At 36.4% G+C, this 18,884-nt stretch overlaps 1 pseudogene; it reads right to left on the reverse strand.

The window, feature by feature from the left end:
* Nucleotides 1-17,740, reverse strand: part of LOC111998285 (endoglucanase 15-like) — a 30,585-nt pseudogene extending 12,845 nt beyond the window's left edge.
* Between the last annotated feature and the right edge of the window lie 1,144 nt (nucleotides 17,741-18,884).

The following is an 18,884-nucleotide window of genomic DNA, read 5'->3' on the forward strand; positions in this document are numbered from 1 at the left end:
CCATATTACACACACTAGGCACACACCTAGGCACCCCTCATGCATCTGGTGCTACACTCTCATGCATTAACACAGACGCACACACATGCACAGTTACTTGTTTTCATGCATTGTGTTTATGTTTTCTTGTTTTTATGTGTTTAGCATGTTGTTTAGAGTTAATTATGCTCTGTTTTAAGTTTTATTTCATTTGTTTTGGAACTAACTTGAATCTAATCAAGTTTTGTGTTCTGGTTTGTGTTTGTGCAAATGTTGTTCTTTGCTTTGTGTTCATTTGTGCAGATGTCTCCTTTTAAAAGATCTGCAGTAAAAGGAGGTAGCAGCAAAGGGAAAGACTCAATCATTGATGTTGATGAACTGTCACCAAGGTCAAAAAGGCCTCGTTTCTCAACTAAAGTCTATGACCCTGATCTGTTCAGATCTTTTGCTGCTTTTCAAAACTATAGGAACTATTTTCGTGACGCTCCTTTGCTAGTTGAAAGGGTCGTTGATCAGCCTTCACTCAGTGACATAAATATACCCTTATGGTTTGCCACAAAAGATTGGAACTTTTTGCTTTTAACTCTCGAGGATACATACGAGAACATGGTTAAGGAATTCTATGCCAATGCCATTGTTGTCGGAGAAGAGATAAAATGTTGGGTTCGAGGAAAAAGTTTCTCTGTAACATCACTGTACTTGGCAGAAATTCTACACATTAACCGGCCAATACTCCTTATACCGCCGGTATATGATGAGCTGAACTCAGATGAAAAGTTTCTTAAAAAGACTTTAGGAGCTAATTTGAAATTCTCCTCCAATAAGAAGTCAATCAATGTGGCATCCCTTTCTCCCGAATTAAGACTTCTTTCAATCAATGTGGCATCCCTTTCTCCCGAATTAAGACTTCTCTCAATGATCATGTATAGCAACCTCTATTCCTTGTCAAGCACCGGATATATGAATCTTGGTCGAGCATTATTCTTGAATGATTTGATCACTGACGAAGAGATTGATGTGTGCTCTCATATTTTTCACATCTTGGCAAAAACAGTTAATCGGACTGCTTCAAGGAATTGTATTCCTTTCTGTCGCCTTATCTCAAGGATTTTGAAGCTCAAAGGTGTTCGTCCCTTGGAAGATGAGCGCCCATACCCAAGGCCAAGTCCAATTAACATTCGTACTCTTCATGCAAGTATGAGTCACACTAAGAAGACCACCAAGCAAGAAAGTCATGCACCGTCGAGAACCTCGAGCTCTACACCTTATGCCTATGATGAACAATTAGACAATATCACCACTGCTCTTCAAGAGATTAGTACCAAGATATCTGGGCTGGTATCTATCATGTACTCGTACCATAATCATTTTGATTCAAAGCTCACATCACTCCAAACTCAATTGGACGAAATTCAACAAAAGCTAGAAGAAAATGACTAGCTATTTCATGACAAAAAGGGGGAGATGATGTCATTGATAGGGGGAGTATGGTGACCTTTGATAGGGGGAGTATGGTGATAAAGGGAGAAGAAGCTAGAAGAAGAAGAAGTTGCTATCTATTTTAGGTTTTATAACTGCTACTTTATGCTTATAGATTTTACAGCTTTTGTTCAAAACTTAAATACTCTGTTTTAATCTCAGTTTTATTTCAGTTTATTCTGTGTTTATCTCAATACTTTTGTAGCATTTTTTTGTACTTTTAAGAAGTTGCTAATATATTTTAAGTACCTCACTCTTGTGCCCTAGTAGGATCTTTTATCCTAGATGCAAGTACTTAGTGTATTTTGCATTGATTGAGTGTTGGACATGCAATTAATCCTTTGGATTGTTCTTAATTGCATTGCATGTTTGGATGAGCATTTTCTTACTAAATGTTCATTGTAGTCATTCATTAATGACTACTGGTTTTTGTTTGATCAAAGATATGCTTACATGTTATGATGTGCTTACAAGCTTGATCGCACTTTGCTTGCTCATGTACGTACCTTGTATTTAACTTGTCATAAGCTTAATGAAAGTTTTGTTTGTGTGCAAGTGTTTCAAGTAACAAGTATATGCTTGCAAGCTTCACAACTTCTAGATTAGATGTGAGTGAGTTTTGCCACTGTTCCCAAACTCACGTTTAAGTCTAGAGTATGTTTTAGGGGTTTTGTCATGAAATAGCCAAAGGGGGAGATTGTAAAGTTTTTATTTACAACTATTTGTTTTGTTGGCTTATATTCCGTGCCAAATTTGATTGTAATTATATTCAATCTATTGTACCCTGTATTTATTATGGGATTTCTCTATAAGGATTGTGTGATAGAGAGAGAGTGTGTGAAGACTTAACATTTAAAGACTGAAGATATCTCGCGAGTATATCGCGACTTAACTACCTGCGAAATGAATCATGTGCCCTGCATGTGCTGGAATGCGAAGAGTCAGGCCAAATGGAGACAGTTGTTTCTCACGAGTATCTCGCGGGTAAGGCCTTCCTACAAGACACCCGCGAGGCATTCTGCTCTACCAGCCTGTCCAATTTGATACACACTTTCTGTGCCTACACTATTTACACCCACATTACCCACAAATGTTAAAGAGAGTTTCTAAGAGAAAACCCTAGCCAAACGCCTAGAGAATTAGATACCCACAATCCTCTACACATTTGCTAGTGGAAATTCCTCATCTCCTACCTCTCTGTTTCCATACTACTAAAAGGTTGATAGCCCAAACACTTACCACACCATTTGAGAGTGTCAAGTGAAGTTTTGGTACTGCTAGGAATCATTGGAAGAAGCCTGGAGTGGCAGATGCAACATGGAACTTGTTGTGGGATCTAAAAAACTAGACAAGATATGGTTCCGAGAAGCCTTGTTGGAGTAAGAGCTTGGAGGGCTTAGGTACAAAGGGTAGATTAGGCTTGGAGGGTCTCTTGCTCACCCTTGTATCTCAACTGATTGTCTAGTGAATCGATTTCTGCTTGGAGGACGGTGGAGAGGTTTTTCACCAAGTTCTTCAGTTTCCTCTTCGATAACACGTCTTGGTGTTATATGTGTTTGCATCTCTCTTTCCTACTCTTGTTCATTTCATTTTTATTGCAAGGTTGCTTTAAATATAGATTAGAGTAGTTGTCTTGCTTATACGCTTATGTTTACACTATTCTGCACTTAGTATTAAGTTAATGTAAAATCAACCAAGCCGTAACTTTTATTTGGGGTTTAAACAGCTCGTGTGTTTTCAACACTTTTCCAAGCTTTTAGCTTTTGTTAGGGTACAAGACTACACCTAAAAGTCCAGCCCACATGGAATCCTATTTCATATAGAAATAGGTGTACCAATTGCACAAGAAGTCAAAGACATCTATTCCTAATTATATTAGGAATGTCAGGCGACAGAAGCTCTTATATAAAGCTTGGTGCATGTGGTTTAATGATAGAGAGAGATTTAGTGAGATACTAAAAACTAAAACACAGATTTGAAGCCCACTGAAGGTTATTTTGCTTTTGCTTAAGACACACAAGGAAGATAAATTAGGAGTTTTCTCTAGGACAATTATTTGGGTGCTATAATCACATAGAGTTGAAGTATTCAGAGTAGAAGATCTTGCTTTTGGGTTTTGTGGTGAGGTTGTATTTGTACCTAGATGTATTATTATATTTTCCCAATTTATTGTGAACTTAGGTTTTGGGTATAACTTAAGTGTTGTAATCTCTATTTTATTATAGTGGATTGATCGGATTTGCCCCGTGGTTTTTCCCTTTACACTCAAGGGTTTTCCACGTAATTTTTTGGTGTTCTTGTTAGTTGATTTTTTTATCGCTTCCGTAGATTACTATTTTCTTTATTGCTTGGGTTATATTTAATTTAATTCACACATAGACAAAGATTTATCCATACAAATGGTATCAGAGCTTTGGTTGTTGGACGTGATTGTCTTGTGTTGAATTAAATGGAAAATATGAATATGAATATGAGCACTATGATTAAACTCTCAACATCGAATTATTCAATTTGGAAGCTGATGATGGAGGATGTCCTTTACTGTAAGGATTTGCATGACCTTATTAAGGGTGATAGTGCTAAGCCAAGCAAGATGTCTGATAAAGATTGGGAGAAGTTAAATAGAAAAACCATTGGATTTATTGGACAATGCATTGATGTGAGTGTGTTTCATCATGTATCTCAAGAGACTAATGCAGAAGTTCTTTGGGAAAAATTGAAGGGTTTCTATGAAAGAAAGATGGCTTAAAATAAAGCTTTCATGGCTAGAAACCTTGTGAATTTGAAGCTTAAGGAAGAGAGATTTGTTACCGAGTATTTGAGTGAGTTCTAAGACTTGGTAAATCAAATGGTTATAATGAAGTTGATAATTAATGATGAGCTTCAAGCTTTATTGCTTCTGAGTTCCTTACCTAACAGTTGGGAGACTTTAGTGGTGTCACTTAGTAACTCTGCTCCAAATGGTGTGCTACAACTTGCAATGGACAAGGATAGCTTGTTCAATGAAGAAACAAGAAGAAAGACATAGGCAAGGATAATGCACAGGCTTTTGTCACAGAGAACAAGGGGAGGAGTAAGACTAGAAATTCTAAGGGGCATGGTAAATCCATAAGTCAATCAAATCGAAAGGAAAATTCAAGTGTTTCTATAGTGACAAAAAAGGACACATAAAAAGAAACTGCAAGGCTTGGAAGAATAAATAGAAAGATGAGAAAATCAGAATAAGGCCGAGGAATAGAATACCACTACTATCTCGACAATTGAAGATGTGGTGCTCTCTATAGGAGATTATTAATAATGTAATGTTTCACATCCTTATGTTGAATGGGTGATTGACTCAGCCTCTTCCTATCAAGTCACTCCAAGAAATGAGCTCTTTACTTCATACAAAGTAGGAGACTTTGGAAAAGTGAAGATGGGCAATAATATTTATGCTGACATTATGAGAATTGGAGATTTTTGTGTTGAGACTAATACTGGATACACCTTGGCATTGAAGAATGTGCGACATGTGCCTAATATGCGCTTAAATATGATTTTTACTCATATTCTGGATAAAGAAGGCTATGGCAACTATTTTAGAGATGGTAAATGGAGGCTCTCTAAAGGATCATTGGTGCTTGTTGGAGGGAAGTTTTGTTGTACACTTTACAAGACACAAGTAAAGGTGGATTAATAAATAAAAAAAGTAGAGGTGTGCAAAGATGTTGTTAGTGCAACTCATGAAGATTTATTCTTTGCCTAGCTTGTGGCATAGGCGGCTAGCTCACATGAGTGAAAAGGGATTGCAGATTTTAGAAAAAGAAGTCTCTCAATTCTTTTGCTAAAGGTATAGCACTTAAACCTTGTGATTACTGTTTATTTAGAAAACAACATAGAGTGTCTTTTCACATTCCCTCTACTAGAAAGCCCAATTTGTTAGATCTCATTTATTTTGATGTATGTGGTCCCATTGATGTGAAGTCCTTAGGTGGCAATAAGTATTTTATTACTTTTATTGATGATGCTTCACAAAAGGCGTGGGTGTATTTTTTGAAAACTGAAGACCAGGTAATTGAGCACTTCAAGAAATTCCATAACATGGCAAAAAGAGAGAAAAGAAAGCCTTTGAAGTGTTTCCATACTGACAATGGAGGTGAATATACATCTAATGAGTTCAAGAGTTATTGCTTCAAGAAAGGTATTAGACATAAGAAGATAGATCCTGGTACCCCACAACAAAATGGTGTGGCAGAGAGGATGAACCGCACTATTGTTGGGTTAGATGTATGTTAAGAATGGCTAATTTACCTAATTCATTCTGGTGTGAAGCTGCTCAAACTGTATGCTACCTAATTAATCGGTATCCATCAGTTCCATTGAAGTTTGATATTCCAGAGAGAGTTTGGACTGGGAAAGATGTTTTTTACTCTCACTTGAAGGTATTTGGGTGCAAGTTATTTGCACATGTGCCTAAGGAACAAAGATTGACGCTTGATAGCAAAGTCACTCTTTGTATATTTGTTAGATATGGAGATGCAGAATTTGGTTACAAGTTATGGGATCCTGAGAAAAAGAAGATTATCAGAAGTTGAGATGTGGTTTTTCATGAGAATGAAAATTTGGTAGACCTTGAGAAAACTAAAAAGACAAAGGATGCTATTATAGGTGTTCCCGACCTTACACCTACCTCTTCTTCCTCCAGCATGCCACAAATAGGAAAGAGGTGCAAGATGAGAATCTTGGCGATGATCCAATAGCAGTTGATGGTGATGTGCCAGCAGGAGTTGATGGTGATGATGCTCAAGATATTGAAGATGTTGAACAGGGGAAGTAGCCTGTTCCACCATAGATGGAAGAACCTCAAGTGTGGAGGCCTACTAGGGAGTATCGTCCATCGACTAGATGTCCCTTTTCTGAGTATACTTTTTTTACTGATGAAGGGGAGCCAGAAAGCTTTCAGGAAGTAGAGTCTCATAAGGACAAGTAGAGCCAAATGAAGGCTATGTAAGAAGAGATGAATTCTTTGCATAAGAATAAGACTTGTGAGTTGGTTGAACTTCCTAAAGGTAAGAAGGCATTAAGAAACAAATGATTGTTCAAGCTAAAGAAAGATAGTGAAAAGTTAGTGAAGTACAAAGCTCGATTGGTGGTCAAAGGTTTCAGTCAGAAACATGGGGTTGATTTTGATGAAATATTCTCTCCAGTAATCAAGATGAGTTCCATTCAAGTAGTTCGGGATTAGTAGCTAGCTTGGATCTTGAGATTGAGCAATTAGATGTGAAGACTACTTTTCTTCATGGTGATTTGGAGGAAGAGATCTACATGGTACAGCTAGAAGGATTTGAAGTGAAAGGAAAAGAACACATGGTGTGCAGATTAAAGAAGAGTTTGTATGGTTTGAAGCAAGCTCTAAGACAGTAGTATAAGAAGTTTGACTCATTGATGGTGGGTCATGGGTACACAAAGACAAATGTGGATCACTATGTGTAAGTCAGAAAATTTCCTGATGGTAAATTTCTTATTCTTCTGTTATATATAGATGATATGTTGATTGTAGGGTAAGATGCTAGTATGATTGGTGATTTGAAGAAGGATTTGTTTATGGCCTTTGATATGAAAAACTTAGGTCCAACACGACAAATATGTTAGCAAATACTTGAAAGGTTCAACATAAAGCATACCAAACCAGTCAGTACACCTCTTGGTGGTCATTTCAAGCTAAGCAAGAAATCTTGTCTGTCATCCATGAAAGAGAAAGAGAACATGGCATCAGTTCCTTATTCCTCTACAGTTGGGAGTTTGATGTATGATATGGTTTGTACACGACCTAGATATTGCTCATGCAGTTGGTGTTGTTAGCAAGTTTATGGTTAATCCTGGTAAAGATCACTAAGAAGCAATGAAGTGGATCTTCAGATATTTGAGAGGTAGCTCTAAGTCTTGCTTGAGTTTTGGTAGCTCTAAACCAGTTTTGGAGGATTATACAGATGCAAATATGGCTGGTGACCTTAATAGTAGAAAATCTACTTCTGGGTATTTATTTACTTTTGCAAGGGGAGCTGTTTCATGGCAGTAAAAATTGTAGAAGAGTGTTGCCTTATGTACAACTGGGGCTAAGTATATTGTAGTGAATGAAACAGGTAAAAAAATGCTTTTGATAAAACAATTCCTCCAAGAATTAGGTTTGATGCAAGACAAGTATGTAGTTCATTGTGATAGTCAAAGTACAATAGACTTGAGCAAGAATGCTATGTTTCATTCTCATTCAAAGCTTATTAAAGTGAGATACCATTGGATAAGACTAGTTGTTGAAAAACAATTGATGCAATTGAGAAAGATTCATACTAAGAAGAATCTAGCTAAGATGTTGACTAAGGTTGTGACCAAAGAGAAGCTTGAGCTTTGTGTTGGAATGGCTGGTATGAATTCTAAGTGAAGAGTTAGGATGAAGTTCTCTTTCCTCGATGAGCTAGAGGGGGTGATTGTTGGGGTGCACGGCTACACCTAGAAGTCCAGCCCACATGGAATCTTATTTCATATAGAAATAAGTGTACCAATTGCACAAGAAGTCAAAGAATTCTATTCCTAATTATATTAGGAATGTCAGGCAGCAGAAGATCTTATATAAAGCTTGGTGCGTGTGGTTTCATGATAGAGAGAGATTTAGAGAGAGACTAAAGATTGAAACACAGATTTGAAGCCGACTGAAGGAAAAAGAATAGTGTTTTTTGCGGCACTGAGGGAAAAAATAAATTGTTATTTTTCTTTTACTCAAGACACACAAGGAAGATAAATTGGAGATTTTTCTCTAGGATGATTATTTGGATGCTATAACCATATAGAGTTGAAGTATTTAGAGTAGAAGATCTTGCTATAGGGTTTTGCGGTGAGGTTGTATTTGTTCCTAGAGGTATTATTGTATTTTCTCAATTTATTGTGAACTCAGGTTTTGAGTATAACTTGAGTGTTGTAATCTCTATTTTATTATAGTAAATTGATCAGATTTGCCCTGTGATTTTTCCCTCTACACTCAAGGATTTTCCACATAATTTCTTGGTGTTCTTGTTGGTTTATTTTTTTATCACTTTCGTAAATTTCTATTTTCTTTATTGCTTGGGTTATATTTAATTTAATTTACACATAGACAGGAATTTATCCCTACAGTTTCTTGTCGGTGGCACGATCATGCCATGTTGCAGCCCATAACAATTCATCATGTTAAAACAGGTATGCATAATTTAGTTCATATAAAAAAAAAAAAAAAAAAAAAATCATCTCCCTTAAACTTTTGGGAATCAAATAGTGAATTGAAGTTCCAATTAATTAGATTTCTCAAAAAAAAAAAAAAAAAGTTCCAATTAATTACATTCTAATTATAAGAAACCATTATACAACTAAAGAATTCTCCTGTACCTCAAATCCGCTGCCACTGTAGAATTCTCCTGCTACAGGAATGCTGCTTTGGTACAATCCTGGGGCGATTGCGTACAAAGTCAAAGAGCTGCAAGTTGGCAACCATATATGTACTATATGTGTTAGAACGTGTGTGACACTGTTTTTTTGGTAAGTATTAATATTTGATTATTTTTGTAATGGTAAAATAATTGTCAAAAAATTGTAAATTTAATAATTTCGCCTTTAATTGAACATCCCCTCACTCATATGTGGATTAAACTCTTTAATAAGTTGGATTCAACATTCAGGATTTTTTATTTTTAAAAAGTAAGTTAATATTTTAACATTTGTCCTCACATGTAACTTTAGAATTTTACCTTAAAGCAAATATTCTAAGACACATTAAATTATCAATTATTCTAAGAATTTAAATGGTTTAAAAAAAATTTTGAGGTGAATACAAGATTTTTTATTTTTAAAATGTAAGTTAATATTCTAACATTCGTTCTTACATGTAACTTAGAAATTTTACCTAAAAGTAGGTATTCTAAGACACATTAAATTATCAACTATTCTAAGAATTTAAATGAGGTGAATTTAATCACTTAATTATAACCATCGATAAGGGTGATAAATAGTGATTACGATGGTGGAGAGGAAATAAACTGTTTTGCATGGTCTAATAGTTGGATGCATATTTGTCGTCTGTTGTCTTGAAAGCAATAGAAGTTGCAGCAAAAGCAGCAGAAGTTTCAGCAGCAAGATCAAATTCTGGATGGGGGCGGAGCCACATAGTTGCTTGGGAGGGGGCCCCGGCCCCTGCAAAAAAAAAAAAAAAAAAAAAATCCATTAGAGTAGGTAGAAAAAAAAAATTGGGCCCCCCCAATATTGGACAGCCGGCTCCCCTAATCCCCAATTTTCAACTATTCTCCCAAGTTCAGCTCAAATATTCTTCCAAGCCCATCTTTAATTTTAGGCCTTATCACCTTATGTACTCCAAATAAAACAAGGTGGTCCGCTCAAGTTCAAACACTAAAAACAAAACTTCACTTTCTCTTCATCTCAAAAAATCCACCCACTGACCCACGGAATACCTTTCTTTACTTCTTATTCTTTTGTTTGGTCTTCTTTGATACACTTTCATTTGCACTATACTGTCCCAAAAAAAAAAAAAAAAAAAAATTCCTGACCAATTTTTTCTTTCTTCATCAGCTTTAGTTTTGGAACTTGGTGACTACTTGGTGACTGGTGAGTTTTCTTCTCTTTCTTAAGCATTAGACATTCATCTCTTTTTAGTGTCTTTTTTTTATTTTCTCAACTATCTACACCTAAATATTCACATGTTCTTTATATTTTCATAGATTTTAAGAGAAATACATGATTGAAGGCATGGAGAGATTGTTTGTGATGAGTCTTGAAAGGAAGATCTAAAGTTGGAGGCAGTTAGGTAGAGGCAGTAGGCATTGCCATACGGGTAACCCATCTTTGCACTTTGTAAAGACAAAGTTTCTAAGGTAAAATTGTTTTGATTTATTACCTATTTTTGATTAGTTAGATATCATGTGGCTATGGGTGTTGTTAAATTGTTTGGTTTATGTTGTGTATCAATACTTGTGTGTTTAATTTTTGTTTTTGTTTGAGGGGTTATTATTAATTAAAGTCGTATTAAAAATGGGTTGTATGTTTAAATTATGGTGGAAATTTTGTTTTTTCTTGAGTATGAATAACATCCATATAACTAAGTAAAAATTACTAATTAAAATTTTATTTTTTAAACTTCTTTTCAGGTTAATTTTTGAGTCATATTCTTAAAGCTAAAAGAATTATGAGCAAACGAAAAAAAAAAATTGATGCATTTTTTAAGAAAACAGATGTTAACAACTCAGAAATTAGGACACCTGTGGCTGTAGAAACAAATGTTAATACTTTAATGCCTGATGAACACCCTGACCCCTCCAAATGTTTAAGAATTCAATCTGAAGAGATAGACTGTGATTCAGGATCACGTAAACAAATATGTGAATTTTCTATCAACAAACAAGATGAAATCCGATAAGATTATCTCAAAGAAAGTCCATATCAACCTACAGCATGCAGTTATGATATGAAGATAGAAAGAATGCTAAGTTTTGTATATCAAAAAAAAAAAGAAAGATAATGACTTACATTGCTCTCAAAGTTGTCCTATTTTCTAGCAAGAAAGAGTCATCCATTGTCAGAAACCTAGAAACATGAGAAGCAGAAGGTAAGAACACCCAAAGACAATCAAAGCAGAACTCCAAAAGAATACATAATAGCAAGTTACCTAATTAGGTTCATTTTAATGGATGTACTATGATCTTGGGAGGCCTCCTTCCAGCAAAACAGCCCGATCATCTTCTTTGATTGTCTCCTTTCCTAATTCATCTAGATTAACGTCTGAATGACTGCAACCCAGAAAGTATTTTGCATCAAGAAAAGAATGAGAAGTTGTATATTATTTCTTCCTTCCATTTTTATAAATAAATATATTCTCAATTTCGAATATATTCATTAAACAGAACCTTGGAGACTTAAGTGTATCAGAGCCCAAAAGGATGACCCATTTGATTTATAATCATATTACATATTTGGAAACTAAATAAATACTCCCTCATCCTAAATAGTTTGTCCAATTTAAGAAATGATAAAGTTTGATTACAAACTTGGTTGTAGTTTAATGCTACAATTTCACTCAATATTTTTTTATTATATGTGAATTTTGACAAATCCACTATGGATTTACATTTTCTTTTTATATCTTTTATGTTTGAAAATTTTCTAGAAGATCAAAGATCAATAATTATGTCATCAATCATTTAAATTGCAAGTTTTTGTAGTCTAAAATTATGCATAAAAAATAAGTTTATGAATCTTATAGTAAATAATATCTGATTTTCACAAAATTTGATACATGTGTTAAGAGCATAAAGAACATGCAATCCAATGGTTAAATTTTCAACATATGTAGCAATGTTAATTTTTTTAAAGAAAGTTGTAGCCAAACACTGTCTTTTAAGAAAACCAACTTTTTAAGGGAACTTATTTAATGCATTAGTAAAAAGTTACTAATTTCCAAAATTACTCTTTTTTATTTAAACTCAAATAAAGCAAATGGAAAAGAAGTATTGACTTCTCAAATAAAGTACATGGTTTGCTAGAAAAGTTATAATAATTGTGTTTATTAACTTTTCAAAGTGGACAATATTTTGGTATGTCCTAAAACGGAAGAGTAGAAAAACAATGTCAGACAAAGGGATTATAATTTAAGAAACCACTACATCACATGGAGATCACATGTTCTTGAAACAATTTAAATGATAAAATTAGTAGAATCAATAGCTTCTAGTGTTTGATAGATATTAATGAAGTTCTAATAATAACAACTGCATGCTTACTATTATTAATTAATATAAAACTTCCTACCATAAAATCATTGGATCATAAAAATATTTGTGTAAACCAATTGCATAAAGTACATATAATCACAGTAAGAGCTTGCTCTGATGGTCTTCGTTACCTAAAAGTATCATTTCATGAATTTCTTCTCTAATTCTTTCCTCTACTCCTCATTTTCTTATATTAATTCTTTAAATGACAGAACTAACATAGAGTTTCATCACCTTCAAAATCATAGTCAATGTATGTGATTTTGTCCCCCTCTCCTCTTTGCTTCCATCAACTCACTCTCATATCCTATCTCTGTTTCCTCTATTTCTCTTGTTTTTCTTCAGCATTATTATACTATATGCTCCTTCCTTAGGGATGGCAACAACACCACTTTTAACCCTCATAGAGCAGGTTAGGGAGCATGCATATGGGATTTGAGTATTCGGGTTTGTGTGTAGAGTGTAGACAATCATTAAAGGACTAGGTTTGGAATAAGTTTTGGAATCAAGAGGTAAGGTTCTGAATCCTACCCNAAAAAAAAAAAAAAAAAAAAATCATCTCCCTTAAACTTTTGGGAATCAAATAGTGAATTGAAGTTCCAATTAATTAGATTTCTCAAAAAAAAAAAAAAAAAGTTCCAATTAATTACATTCTAATTATAAGAAACCATTATACAACTAAAGAATTCTCCTGTACCTCAAATCCGCTGCCACTGTAGAATTCTCCTGCTACAGGAATGCTGCTTTGGTACAATCCTGGGGCGATTGCGTACAAAGTCAAAGAGCTGCAAGTTGGCAACCATATATGTACTATATGTGTTAGAACGTGTGTGACACTGTTTTTTTGGTAAGTATTAATATTTGATTATTTTTGTAATGGTAAAATAATTGTCAAAAAATTGTAAATTTAATAATTTCGCCTTTAATTGAACATCCCCTCACTCATATGTGGATTAAACTCTTTAATAAGTTGGATTCAACATTCAGGATTTTTTATTTTTAAAAAGTAAGTTAATATTTTAACATTTGTCCTCACATGTAACTTTAGAATTTTACCTTAAAGCAAATATTCTAAGACACATTAAATTATCAATTATTCTAAGAATTTAAATGGTTTAAAAAAAATTTTGAGGTGAATACAAGATTTTTTATTTTTAAAATGTAAGTTAATATTCTAACATTCGTTCTTACATGTAACTTAGAAATTTTACCTAAAAGTAGGTATTCTAAGACACATTAAATTATCAACTATTCTAAGAATTTAAATGAGGTGAATTTAATCACTTAATTATAACCATCGATAAGGGTGATAAATAGTGATTACGATGGTGGAGAGGAAATAAACTGTTTTGCATGGTCTAATAGTTGGATGCATATTTGTCGTCTGTTGTCTTGAAAGCAATAGAAGTTGCAGCAAAAGCAGCAGAAGTTTCAGCAGCAAGATCAAATTCTGGATGGGGGCGGAGCCACATAGTTGCTTGGGAGGGGCCCCGGCCCCTGCAAAAAAAAAAAAAAAAAAAAATCCATTAGAGTAGGTAGAAAAAAAAAATTGGGCCCCCCTAATATTGGACAGCCGCCCCCCCCCCCATGCCCAATTCTCAAATATTCTCCCAAGCCCAACTTTAGTTTTAGGCCTTATCACTATATGTACTCCAAATAAAACAAGCTAGCCCGCTCAAGTCCAAACACTAAAAACAATACTTCACTTTCTCTTCATCTCAAAAAATCCACCCACTGACCCACGGAATCCCTTTCTTTACTTCTTATTCTTTTGTTTTGTCTTCTTTGATACACTTTCATTTGCACTAGTACCGTTGCCTACCTACTAGCCCCCAAAACTCCAGTCCTCTGTACTCACAATCCCCAAAAAAAAAAAATAATAATAAATAATCCTAACCAATTTTTTCTTTCTTCATCATTTTTAGTTTTGAAACTTGGTTACTACTTGGTGACTGGTGAGTTTTCTTCTCTTTCTTAAGCATTAGACATTCATCTCTTTTTAGTGTCTTTTTTTTTTTCTTAACTATCTACACCTAAATATTCACATGCTCTTTATATTTTCATAGATTTTTAGAGAAATACATAATTGAAGACATGGAGAGATTGTTTATGATGAGTCTTGAAGGGAAGATCTAAAGTTGGAGGTAGTCAAGCAAAGGCAGTAGGCATTGCCACACAAGTGACCCATCTTTGCAATTTGTGAAGACAAAGTTTCTAAGATAAAATTATTTTGATTTATTATCTACTTTTGATTAGTTAGATATCATGTGACTGTGGATGTGGCTGTGGGTATTGTTAAATTGTTTGGTTAATGTTGTATACCAATACTTGTGTGTTTAATTTTTGTTTTTATTTGAGGGGTCATTATTAATTAAAGTCGTATTAAAAATGGGTTGTATGTTTAAATTATAGTGGAAATTTTGTTTTTTCTTGAGTATGAACAACATCCATATAACTAAGTAAAAATTTCTAATTAAAATTTTATTTTTTAAACTTCTTTTTAGGTTAATTTTTGAGTCATATCTTAAAGGTAAAAGAATTATGAGCAAACGAAAATCAATTGATGCATTCTTTAATAAAAAAGACGTTAACAATTTAGAAATTAGGACACCTGTGACTGTAGAAACAAATGTTGATACTTTAATGCCTGATGAACACCCTAACCCTCCAAATGTTCAAGAATTCAATCTGAAGAGATAGATCGTGATCCAGGATCACGTAAACAAATATGTGAATTCTCTATCAACAAACAAGATGAAATCCGACGAGCTTATCTCAAAAAATGTCCATATCAACCTAAAAATATAGACTATCCATACAATGATAATACTCATCGTCGTCAATTTCAACCTTCATAGTTCGAATCGGCCCCCTCATGTAAAAATTTCTGGCTACACCCCTGATCCTGGATGTTCATCTTCAATCTTATAAGCTGGCCGTGGAGTGGTCATGTCTTCTGGTCGCTGCCAACAAGCATGATCAGAATCACCATCACCAACTTGACCCCATATGGAACGTTTGGCTCAGTGTGCGCTTTGATCAAGTAATCTGTGCCCCACTTGATGGCTTCCAGTGCATTTGAAAGATCATTCTTGGCCTCCAGTTGAGAATGTGCTCCATGAAAGCATTGTTATTGTGAATGCAAATGGGAAACCAAACTTTACGTCATCCCGGCATCGTAATATCCTCCCACAAGATCAACCTATACATTGTGTAAAAAAAAATATATAGAACCATGCACGTAGTGAGAGCCAAAGACAAGGCGGTATTTGCAAAAATAGACGCTGAGCACTCTGTAGAACAGGCAGAGGAGGATGCTTTCGCAGATGGGGTGGCTAAGACTGAAGCCACCCTTCGGGCTCAAGTTCCTGCAGTGTGCAGGCATTACTGTTCTCAGACTTGGCATGAAGCCCTCAACCAAGTAGGGGTTGATGCCTCATCTGATCTTAGGAGGGAGGACAGGGTATATTACCCTATTGCCATTCACGAGGTTGCACCTGCTGCTCCTGAGGAGATGTCCTCATTACCAGTGGTTGAGAGTCGCGATAAGACTGCCGAGGATATATCGTTAACTGACCAACCACCCGAGGAGGTTGAGCCCCAGAGAATGTTGGGGGAAGTTATAACCGAGGGTCAGGAAATACCACAAGACGTGGCAAGGCCTCCGGCGGACCTTTCGAGACCAAGCCCTTAGGCCTTGGCCAAAGCCTTTTGATTTACTTATTGACTTAATTTGCCTACTGAGTTGGGGAGACTAGTATACGACATAGGATAAATTTGTTTATTTTCTCTTTTATCTTCTCTTTTATCTCATTTTGTTTCTTGCCTCAGTGGCGTTGTAAGAGAGTTGTATACTTTCCGTTTGAACTGAATACTTAATACTTTGCTTCCAACTAATGATATTTTCTTTTATTTGCTTTACTATTGTATTCTGCTCAATATTCGTATTCTATTCTGGAGTTAGCTTCATGAAACCATCTGTTATCCTTTAAATATAAATCTAAAGACCGTATTATAGCTTGACTTTAAGTAACGCTTTGGTTTTTCTCCAGATAGTTATTTTCTCCATAGGTTCGAGTCTGAGGACCATGCAATACCCTGGTTATGCCTAGTACTTCTATTTTTCTATAAGTATCTAGTTTTCCATACGCTTGAGTCCGAGGACCATGCAATACCTTGGTTATGTCTAGTACTTCTATTTATCTATAAGTATCTAGTTTTCCATAGGCTTGGGTCCGAGGACCATGCAATACCCTGGTTCAGTCTAGTACTTCTATTTTTCTATAAGTATCTAGTTTTCCATAGGCTTGGGTCCGAGGACCATGCAATACCTTGGTTATGTCTAGTACTTCTATTTATCTATAAGTATCTAGTTTTCCATAGGCTTGAGTCCGAGGACCATGCAATACCCTGGTTCTGTCTAGTACTTCTATTTTTCTATAAGTATCTAGTTTTTCATAGGCTTGGGTTCGAGGACTATGCAATACCTTGGTTATGTCTAGTACCCAGGTATAATGGTGTGAATAGTTTTACCATAGGCTTGGGTCCGAGGACCATGCAATACCTTGGTTCTGTCTACCACTTCTATTTTTCTGTAAGTATCTAGTTTCCCCAGAGGTTTGAGTCCGAGGACCATGCAATACCTTGGTTCTGTCTAGTACCCAGGTATAATGGTGTGAATAGTTTTACCATAGGCTTGGGTCCGAGGACCATGCAATACCTTGGTTCTATCTACCACTTCTATTTTTCTGTAAGTAGAGGTTTGTCCTCGGACCGCTTTACTGGAGATGATTCCTCCTTGGGTCAGATTATAATCTTTACACGTGGCGTTGATCTCGCCTCCAGCTCGAGGCCCCATCTTTTTCATTTATGAAGCGTCCATTGTCCGTTCGTATTCTGCACTTGACGCTTCGGTGCACGAAACGCACCCTCATTAATGTCCTCGTAAATTAACACGAGTCCAACGGTCTATGGCCTCCTTGGAAATTGGTAACTTCATTATTAGCCCAGCTAATAATTCTCTTTTCGAACTCTGCATGAATTAATTCTCACCAAACCCCATCCTCTATATAAGGTGAGGAGATGGTTTCTCCACAATCCATGAACTTCCCAGCACAAACAGAAAAGACACCTCCTTCCAACTTCCCAATCCCTTTTAACAACTCCGCCAGAATTGTGACTGGAGTTGGCAAATACGAGGCGGCTCTGGGCGGGTGTGAGGGCATCCAAGCCAAGAGCCATTATGGCCGCAGCCCCCACTGGGCTTCCGGTGCAGCAGAATCTAGGCGTAACCCCGATGGCGCCATATAAGGTGGCCCGGAGGGATGTTGTTGGAGTACCTAACGTCTTTCCTCGGAGCACACCCCCGACGAAGAAGACATGTGAATTCACCTCATGGGCGGTGCTCGAGTGTTGCCGTCTCCAACAGCCAACACTCGTGAGGATTGGAGAGGATCAAGGGAACATCATGGGGGAAGGTATCTCGGAGCCCCTGCATCTGCTCCTCTCTTTGTTCCAGCTCCGCCTGGCCGAGAAGGGAGTTGTCGGTGGCCTGGAAACATGATGGCCCTCCCCCTTCTCTGCCTTTTGTGTCAAGCTCTCCCATTCTCTTTATACCAAGAAAGGGACGGCTTGACACTTCCCACCGGCTAGCGTTTTTAGGGCGGCTCCACCTGGGCCTCTGATTGTAGAATTAGCTTGTAAATTTGTTTGTAAAACACGCCTGTCTGAGCCTCTGATTGTAATCTGTACTTTTTCTATTTATGAAATAATATCAAGATTTCTCTTTTCGCTGTCAACTCTTCTATTTTCTTTTTCTTTTTTTTACTTTGCCAACCTACTATAAAACGACCACTTAGAACAATCGCCTGGTGCGCCGGCCAGCGCACTAATCCTTCCCACAGACGGTGCCAATTGTAGGGACTCAATTTGGATTGACCCTGAGTATGAATAGGTTTTCAGCCCAACAAGCCCAAATAATAAATTTATAGAGAATGGGTTAAAGGTTTAGGCACTGGCCATCGTTCATCAAGCATGAACTCTCTTTTATAAAAGAAATACTTAGAGTTTCTTTACAACTGGGGGGATGCTTCTCGGCCCGTGGCCGAGGAGACCCTTTTCTTCTCTCTTTCCCCCCCCCCCCTTTTTTAGTTTACTTGCTTTTCTTATATAGTCTTCATCTTCCTCTCTCCTTCTTCCATCTGTTGATCATCCATTTGCCTCTCTTCTGGCCGTCCGTCCCATCAGAGGCCTTATCAGTACTCAAGTGGTTCACTCTGATCAACGTTGCTCTGTTAAGGGGTTATCTCCCCATTAATGCGGCCAGGGGGGTTAGGTGAATGCATTAAATTCAAGGGTGACAGCTTACTTTGGGGTTGGTCTTTCCCAAAAATCATCCTTGTCAGGCCGAGGATGAGGAGGTCCTCGGCGTGGATTGGGAAAAGAGGTTTTCCCCAATTTAGCCTTGAATAGTCAGTATTCCTCGGCGTGGGCCTTGGTCCTGCTACATGATGGGCCGAGGCTATCAGGCCCATGGGCCCCACAACTGTAATTTGGTATCAATTATATCTACATACAAATTAATGCCCAATGACTTGAAACTAAGGTGGTCAATATAGTATCGATACCGGCCATACTGGCCGG

Source organism: Quercus suber, unplaced genomic scaffold, assembly GCF_002906115.3.
Source record: "Quercus suber isolate HL8 unplaced genomic scaffold, Cork oak 2.0 scaffold_75, whole genome shotgun sequence".
In the NCBI taxonomy this organism is placed as follows: Eukaryota; Viridiplantae; Streptophyta; class Magnoliopsida; order Fagales; family Fagaceae; genus Quercus; species Quercus suber.